Raw genomic sequence first — 9,246 nt, forward strand, 5'->3', positions numbered from 1 at the left:
CTTCCTATAGGGTTGCAAACCCCTTCAGCTCCTACTATCCTTTCTTTAATTTCTCCACTGAGAACCCAGATCTTAGTCTAGTGGTTGGCTGTGAGCATCCATTTCTTTATTTGCCAGACTCTGGCAGAGCCTCTCAGGAAAAATCTATATCATATGCCTGTCAGTATGCACTTTTTGGCATCTTCATTATTATCTGGGTTTTTAGGGCTGTATATGGGATGGATCTCTTCCATTTGAGACTAATGTATCAGAACAAACATATCTTTAAATAATATGAACAGTCTTTCACAATACTGACTCAAAGAGAATCTAGCTCAGCTTCTCTCAACAAAATAATTGTTCTTAAATCATGTTATTACATTATTAATATTAACATTATTAGGGTTCTTTCTTGCATGTATATCAGTGCATCATGTGGGTGCTGAAAATCTAACCAGTTCTGTAGAATTTCACTCACTGCTCTTAGTCACTGAGCCATGTCTTCGTACCCTAGAACAAATATATCTCATTAAGTGATGTTGATAGTATTGAAATTTCTATTTCACTGGGACTAACATTTATTCGTACCTGTTTTGCTCATCTTCTCTCATCTGCTCCTAGCTCTAGAATCTGTGAATGGCCTGCTAGTAATGTCACAGGTGAGGTCTTATATGGGGAAATTACTGAAAAGAAGTAGAAAGAATAATACAGATCACCTTCAACAAAACAAACCACACTTTTACTGTTCCCACTGAACACATTATTAAATAAAGGGGTGTAACATTCTGCTATGGAATAACTCTTTTAATTATAGTGCATGCTTTAAAATTGCAGCTGAATATAATATAATTTTAGCAGTCTGTCTCTCCTAAGGCATCAACACCATTTATCACTCCTGCTGCCATCTGGCATGTCTGAACCATCATGATCAGCAGTTTATGAGGAAATTAAAACATTCAATGGGTCTCACTTCAATAATGTTTTGAGGTCAGTGACAATATTGCCAGAGGCAGTATGATGCATTTTTATCACACACTTGAGAGGCATCCATTCAACATATTTTATAGCTTTGTAAGTTAAGACTAGCCAAGCTTTTCCTTATTTGTACTGATGTGACATGGGGGTCATGCTCTATAACAATTATCTAAGAATCACTCAGAGTAGCCTCCTTTCTAATACTGTACTTATGCAGGTACGTTCAGCTACAGGATGAACTATGGCAATACAGGTCTCTCTCTCTCTCTCTCTCTCTCTCTCTCTCTCTCTCTCTCTCTCTCTCTCTCTCTCTCTCTCTCTTCTCTCTCTTTCTATCACTCTACCTCCCCCAGTTGTTGTTTGTCCATTTAATGATTTCTTCTAAAGTCCAATGGTTGAATATCATTATTGAAATATATATATATATATATATATATATATATATATGTATGTATATATTTGATAAATTAATTTTGTAATTTATACTACTATTTAAAATCATTAGACCACAGGAATGCAAACCTTTTTATAGCAGAAATTAGTACATTATATTTAGTGTGTTTCACTGATATATGTGCCTGTTGTCCAGCAGATAGCAACATACCATTTTGAATATGAAAGCTGTTTTAGTAACTTTGGAGGCTAAGAGCATGCAATTACTTGAGTAATTATTTGAATTTGTTTGGCCAAGTTACTTAAATTATTTTAGTTATTTCTAGAACTCTGTAAATGTAAGAATTAGCTTGTATTTGTTGTAGAATTATTCTTGAATTGCTTATAACAATTTTGTAGATGAAAATTTTGAAATACTACTGATATTTTCATTGTTCTGATCTTCTAATAAAGTAGTTTATAATTTTGTTACTTTAGATAGTAGAATATTTGTCATTTGAGTATTTAATTTTAAAAAATATTAATCCAATACATACTTATAGACTTACCTTTCCAAATGTTTGAAGAAACTCTAATGATAATAAATACCCAGTTTAATTTTATAATTTACTTTTTACTATAGGGTATTTTTATTGACTGATGGCATTGTTAGTACTATGCTAATTGGGGTATTTTTCATCTAATGTTGATTCTACTGGAATTATTACATAGAAATAATCTTTTATACAAATGTATAAAGTCTCATTTTTTAAAGATATATAATTTTATTTATGCTTCTTATTAAGTTGGCAACTGCAAAGTTCATCAAAGCCACCACGGCAGGCATCCTATCCTTCAGTCTCCTTTGAGGGCACTGGTAATTAATGGATCACGTTGGTTATACATTTTCTGACCTTTGTCTATAAACCCATATGTACACCATGTTTTACTATGACAAAAATTACCCAATTTGTATATAAAGACAGCATAGGCTTTTTGTGCATGAACCACATTTTCTGAATAAAGTGTTACAAGCCCTTAGCAAAGAAAATACAATTCTCAGCACAGAAATCATCACAGAGAACCTCAACATGACACACTGAAGAGATTAGTGGATGTCATGGGTTCCAGGAGATGGATTTCTATGTGTGATGATGTTTGCATGTGTATACAGCTCAGCAAATATCACAGAAAAGAACAGAAAAAAATGTCTGATAGATAATATCAGAATATTTTCAGTATCACAGTCTTTCCTCAAAATGACTATATTTACAAGACACACACACACACACACACACACACAGAGAGAGAGAGAGAGAGAGAGAGAGAGAGAGAGAGAGAGAGAGAGAGAGAATGACAATATCAATAGAGATAACAATATAAAATGAGAACTTTCATAATTAGCCCATTGTTAGACAAAAATTTACTGTACACAAAGATTGCTGGGTAAGAGAATTACCCTTGTCCTGAGATAAGTCCTCTTATTTGTTGCTTAATACAGTGTGGTCACCCTGGAAACAAGGTACACACAATAAAACTAAAAGAAATAGCAGCTTTGCTTATATACTTGTGCATACACACCTGCACACATTCATATACATATGTGTGTTTAATATACAACAATTATACAATTTAAAAAGATATCTATTAACTTGAAAGGAGTTAGTTATAAGAAGGAATGTAGGAATCAAATAAAAAGCAGAAAGAAATAAATTTTTACTTAAATTTTTAAACCTTTGAAATAAAATGAAATTAACATTAACATAGTTTATAATGGATGAAAATATTGACCGGTAGTTTGAGGTGAAATCTGATTTCTCTAATTTCTCTAATTTTTTAGGGAAATGACTATATTATCACTGGAAACTTTGCCTCTGACAGAGGTTTGTTTAATGAAACATTTACTCACCTTACTTTTATAACATGGACATGATTTCATAACATATTGTGGATATTTTACTTTGCCAATAACTATGCCCTTCTTCTACATGCCACATTATCTTTAAATATCACTGATAGAAATATCATCAATCTGCTTGTGAAATAAGGAACTAATTTAATTGATAGTAACATTATACTTTAACATCTCTATGGTAGGATATATAATGAATTTTGAAGCTTCTTGCTGCTGTGATAAAATATCTGGCAAAACTAACTTCAGGAGGTAATTCTGGTTGAGAGTTGCAGGGAGTGCAGACCATCATGGTCAGAGCAGGGGCAAGAAGCTGAATGGCTACACCGAGTTTTCTCTTTGAGTTAGTACAGGGTGAACTGAAAGTGAGCCTGGCTTATAAACCTCTAGTCCCCATCTCCAGTGATCCACTTTTATAGAGCTGTACTTCCTACATATACAAAGACTTTCTTAAAAAGTGCTCACACTAACTCTAGGGGACTCCATATTCAAATTTGTCAACCTAGGGGGGATATTGTTCATTCAAACTAAAGCATTATTTTGAGATAATTTATATTTGTCAAAATATTTTAGAACTTGTGGACTTTTCTTCCTCTGGTTCACTGGGCAGCCCGTAATCCCAACCACACACAGCTGTACAGACTGCCATTTGTAGGTTCCTGAGCTAGGTCAGAACTGATACCTGGGATTGAGTAGATGAGAAAGTTTAATGTCACTACATTTAAATACTAGTAGACACTGAAAGGCAAAGCCTGGAAAATCGCTGTCAATTGGTGTCCAGATATATCCAAAAATGAGGTCAGGAGCCAGGTAGCTGTATCTTCAAAATGAACTGGTTTGGAAAGATATGTTGTAAAGCTATTACTTTCTAACAGCTTCATAATTAGCTGCTGTTAGTTTGGATAAATGAAAATTTCAAAATTTTAGTTATGTTGTAATCAGAGAATTTGGGTAAGTCTAGGTGACATGAGAGAATCATAGCTTTTTAAGTAAGTCACTGCTGAATTGATAGACATGGAAAATATAAGGCGTACTCTCTAGAAAGTACCAGAGACATGGGAGGTGAAAGACACTCAGGAATCAAAGGGAGGAAACTTATATGGGGAGAGGGAACTTATAGATTTCACCTCCCAAACAAGGGAAGGGTATCAAGTAGAAGTTTGGGGTTGCCATCCCAAAGTCAAAAATTCTGACCCAAAATTCTTCCTGTCTAAAAGAACTGTAGGGACAAAAATACAGAAGAACCTGAGGAACAGGAGGTCCATCCAGAGGCCCAAATTGAGATCCATCTCAAGGGGAAGCTCCAGGACCTGACATTATTACTGATGCAATGGTGTGCTTATAGACAGGAGCCTAGAATGGCTGCCCATTGAGATGCCCAACAAGCAGCTGAAAGAGTCAGATGTAGATACTTGCACACAAACAATGGACAGAAGCTAGGAACCCCTGTGGTTGAATTAGAAAAAGGCTGGAAGAAGCTGCAGAGGAGTGTCACCCGATAGGAAGACAAGCAATCTCAACTCACCTGAACTCCTGACAGCTCTCAGACTCTGAGCCACAATCCAAGCATCATGATATGAGGCCCCCAACACATATATGGCAAAGGACTGACTGGTTTGGCCTCAGTGAGAGAAGATGAACCTAACCTTCAAGATACCTGAGGCCCCAGGGGTTGGGAAGATCTAATGGTGTGGGGGCAGAAGGAAGGGAACATCCTCTTGGATGGGGTGAGAGGGGTGCTAGGAGGTATGGGACGAGGAAGAGTCAGAGGCAAACTGGGAGGGAAATAATGACCGGACTGTAAAAAAATTAAACAATAATATTTAAAACATACACTAAAACTAAAAGATGCACAGTAGAGAAAATTAACATAGAAAAAATAAAGATACTTTATTAAATGTTTAATAAAAACTTTGCAAACTAATGTTGAAAAACAATTATTACATTACAGTATAATTTTTGTAAGAATGAATTGTTTAAAAAAATTGTATTTTATGGCCATCATTGTGATTGAAGAGCAACAATATTTGAAAATTTAATCACTTGATAAAGAGCTTCTCAGTAACTGTGGATGATTTAATATGTGGTATATTATATTACGAAGCCTCATAAAGTGTCAAATTCCATATATATATATTATATATATAGATATATATAATAGATAGATAGATATATAGATAGATATAGATATAGATATAGATAGAGAGAGAGAGAGAGAGAGAGAGAGAGAGAGAGAGAGAGAGAGAGAGAGAGAGAGAAAGAGAGAGAGACAGAACATTTCAAATGTTTCCTAAGGACTTATTTTATTTATTTATTGTTTTGGATTTTGTATTTATTTACATTTCAAATGTTATCACCTTTTCTAGTACCCCTCCCTGGAAACCCCCTATCCTATCCTCCTCCCCCTGCTTCAAAGAGGGTGACCCCATACCTCCACTCATGCCTCACTGCCCCAGCTTTCCCCAACACTGGGCCATTGAGCCTTCACAAGACAAAGACCTTCCCCTCCCATTGATGACAGTGAAGGATATCCTCTGCTACATATGTGGCTGGAGCCATGTGTTCCTACATGTGTACCCTTTGGTTGGTGGTTAAGTACTTGGGAGTCCTGGGTGATCTGATTGGTTAATATTGTTGCTCTTCCTGTGGTGTTGCAAACCTCTTTAGCTCCTTCAATCCTTTCCATAACTCCTCCATTAGGGTCCCCATGTGTTAATTGTTAGTGACATAGAAGCTACAAAAATGAAAAGTGCCTATGTACTTAAAGAAATCATACCTTCCACTGTTAGGAGGGACCCTAATTTCCTGCTCTGCGAAGAGGTAGTTCCATGTTTACCTTACATTTGACTTTTCTCCTGTTTTAGATAATCCTTCAACCAATATATTTTGAATATTTTTGTATATAAAGTTCTCATTTACAAGTTATTAGAAGTACTAGATAAAATATAGTACTTTGAATAATTTGACCTATTTAAAAATTTATATTTTTCTAAAACATGTAACTGCATGTGATCCTTCAACCATCTATAGGGGTATTTATAGTATTGTGTTTAAATACCATTTAAATATGTTATCATAAATATAGGTTGCAATCAATATTTTTAGGTCAACATCATTTCATATATTATTTATAACATATTAAAAGCCTCCACACTGAAATAAAATGTAAAAAGATTCAATATTAAATCATGGGCCTTTCAATTTCCCCCGTTCTCTCTGCCCTGCTCTCTCTTCTTTCCTTCTTGACTCTTCTTCCATATGCCCTCCTTTAAATCTACCATATACCACAAACAAAGATCATAGATATTAAAACCAGCTCTAGTTGATTAAAATCTGCACATCCCTTTGCTTAAGCAGTGGTGTTAATAAAATAGCAATAGATTATTCTCATTCTGGTTTAAATGTTTGTCTTGCTTTTGTGTCTGTTCATTCCAACTAGGAATATTAATGTACAATAAAATCAGGATCATAAAATTATTACTTAATAAATAATTGCTGAAATATTATGGCCGTAAAACTATAGGTATTTTAGGTTCTATGTTTATAGTATAATGTACTCTAAAATTTAGAGTATAGTATAACTCTGAAATTTGCTATGTTTAGAGTATAATTTACATAGGTGAGAATTATATTTGAACGATGAACAAACAAGGAAGAATTTGACAGCTGCATGTCTCTGGTGTTGGCGAACAACCTGTAGCTTCTGAGTAACTGAAATGTGAGACACCAGAAGCATCCAGCTTGAGAAACTTCTTGATTTTTATCTAAAACCTAAATTGCCATTTGCAGTTAATGGTAGAGATTGACTTTGCTATGAATCAATGTGTATATGCTTCTGTATTGGAATGAGTAATTCTGAAAGTCTCCAGGGTCTATATATTCAGATAGTTGTCTTTGTATATATTAGTATGGTTGTGTTTTAGTAGGTGGTTCTCCCTGGATCCATAAGCATTATATTCCATAAAGAAGATCACTGGTGTGGGAATTTAGGTTCATGTAAAAGCATATGCTTGTTATAGGGGAGATATTGAGAAATAACAGAATGTATTTAGTATATATGATTGCATGTTTGCACTCAAGAAATAATAGCGACAATGATGGAAATATAGTATATTAAATAAGATATTTCATTATTGTTTAGCACAGGAGCTTTTCCACAATCAGAGGAAGAAATTATTTGACTAAGTGATTTACTAAACTTAATTCTAAAAGTGATAAAAAATATAAATAAGCTTTTAATGTAATTTTCAAACATTCCTGATTTTTGTTAAGCTGAGTACATAATAACTGGAGAATTTTTTCATCACGTTTCTTGTGTGAGGATTGTATACTCTTTCATGTGAAAGCAATGGAATTTCTTACATACTTATAGGCAAGTTTAGCTTCATGGATAATGTTGTTGGAGCATAGTGCTTTGTAATCTCCACAATGTCCAAAGGATCGATTTGAAAGAGGATCTCTAAATATGATAATGGGTCATACCCTCTGTGAGCATAAGGATAAGCAACCAGAGTGAGAAGCTCAGAATCAAACTTCATATGAGAGCCAAAGTACAGTGAGAATCATGTCAGTCATCCCCAACAGATCTGATGTTACACTTGTGAAGGGCATGAGGAAAAGGTACAAGTTTCATACATTTAGAAAGAAAGTGTATGCCATGTGAATCCGTGATAGAAAATGATGACCAGTCATTCAGATTTCTGGCTGCAAGTAGATTGAAGACAAAGAGAGGTTCCAGATATTACCTTCAATTATTTTTAAAGGCAATGATTAACTGTATACTTTTCAGTACAACAAATTGGAGAAAATTTAATAAATGAGATACTATGTTAAAACGTAAGGACTACACTATCTCCTTACTTTGTTCTTAGTCCACCTTTCTCCTATTTACTGTGTTCCAGTCTCTGACATGGCCAAATAGTGCTCTCTACAAGAGACCTCACAGAATAGGAGAAATACAAATAAGCTGCTGCCTACCCCCAAATTTCCCACTTTCTCGCTGTCACCCCTGCTCCCTATTCTAAGTCATATGCTTTGCACCTTGCTATGCCCCAGCCTCCAACCAAGACATAGCCCCCTCAATCTAGCGATGTCACAGAGAGGGCTATGTCTTTGTTGGAGGCTGGGACATAGTCCAGGTAGGCGGCTTAGCTGCGTAACTCTCCCACTATCTCACTATTTTGGCATTCTACCAACATACCCTCCAGTTCCACAGCTTGCTACTTGCTATGCCCCAGCTTAAATTGGGTGTAGCTGCTCCTCTCCTTTCTTGCCCTATCACTAACCTCAGGCACTCCTGGTTAGTTTTTCCCAGCCTTGAGCTGCGCTGGGTACTCACCACTCTGTAAGAGTTTACACAGTCTGGGTGAATCCTAATTAATACTATCAAGAAGACCAGAGAGGGTAAAAAAACAGAAAAATGTACCCATCCATCAAAGACATACTCAGAAGTCAGTATCTAGACCTGCCCCAAACTCATATGTCTAGAGGCCTGCATAAGAACACACACACACACACACACACAGAGAGAGAGAGAGAGAGAGAGAGAGAGAGAGAGAGAGAGAGAGAGAGAGAGAGAGAGAGAGAGAGAGAGTCTAGGGTTATTGGGTCCCACATCTGCTGTGACACAGGACATGCCTGCTCAGGGAGGTAGAAATTGACCGATTACCCCCACACCATCCTGGTGGACTGTAGGGAAGCCCTGAGATAGCTCTCAAAATTGGGGAAACACAGTCTGTGGGATGAAACAGACAGAGCTAGATCGGGGGTCTCTCTGACTATGTAACAAGGCTTGACCGCCAAGCTCTTGGACATAGAGATGTCACTGGAACCCAAAGAAGAGCTGAGAATGAAGTGGGGGCCTTCAGGCTGTATCTAGTCCTGGGCTGTCATGGGGGAGGAGAGAAGAGATAAGAAGGGTAGAGCTCCAGTTAATTTCACAGGGGGAGTCTTTGGCTTAAAAACAGCAGACTTGGGTTTGGTGGCAGTCATGTTTGGGAGCACAGACG

Source organism: Micromys minutus (assembly GCF_963924665.1).
Source record: "Micromys minutus genome assembly, chromosome: 14".
Classification (NCBI taxonomy): domain Eukaryota; kingdom Metazoa; phylum Chordata; class Mammalia; order Rodentia; family Muridae; genus Micromys; species Micromys minutus.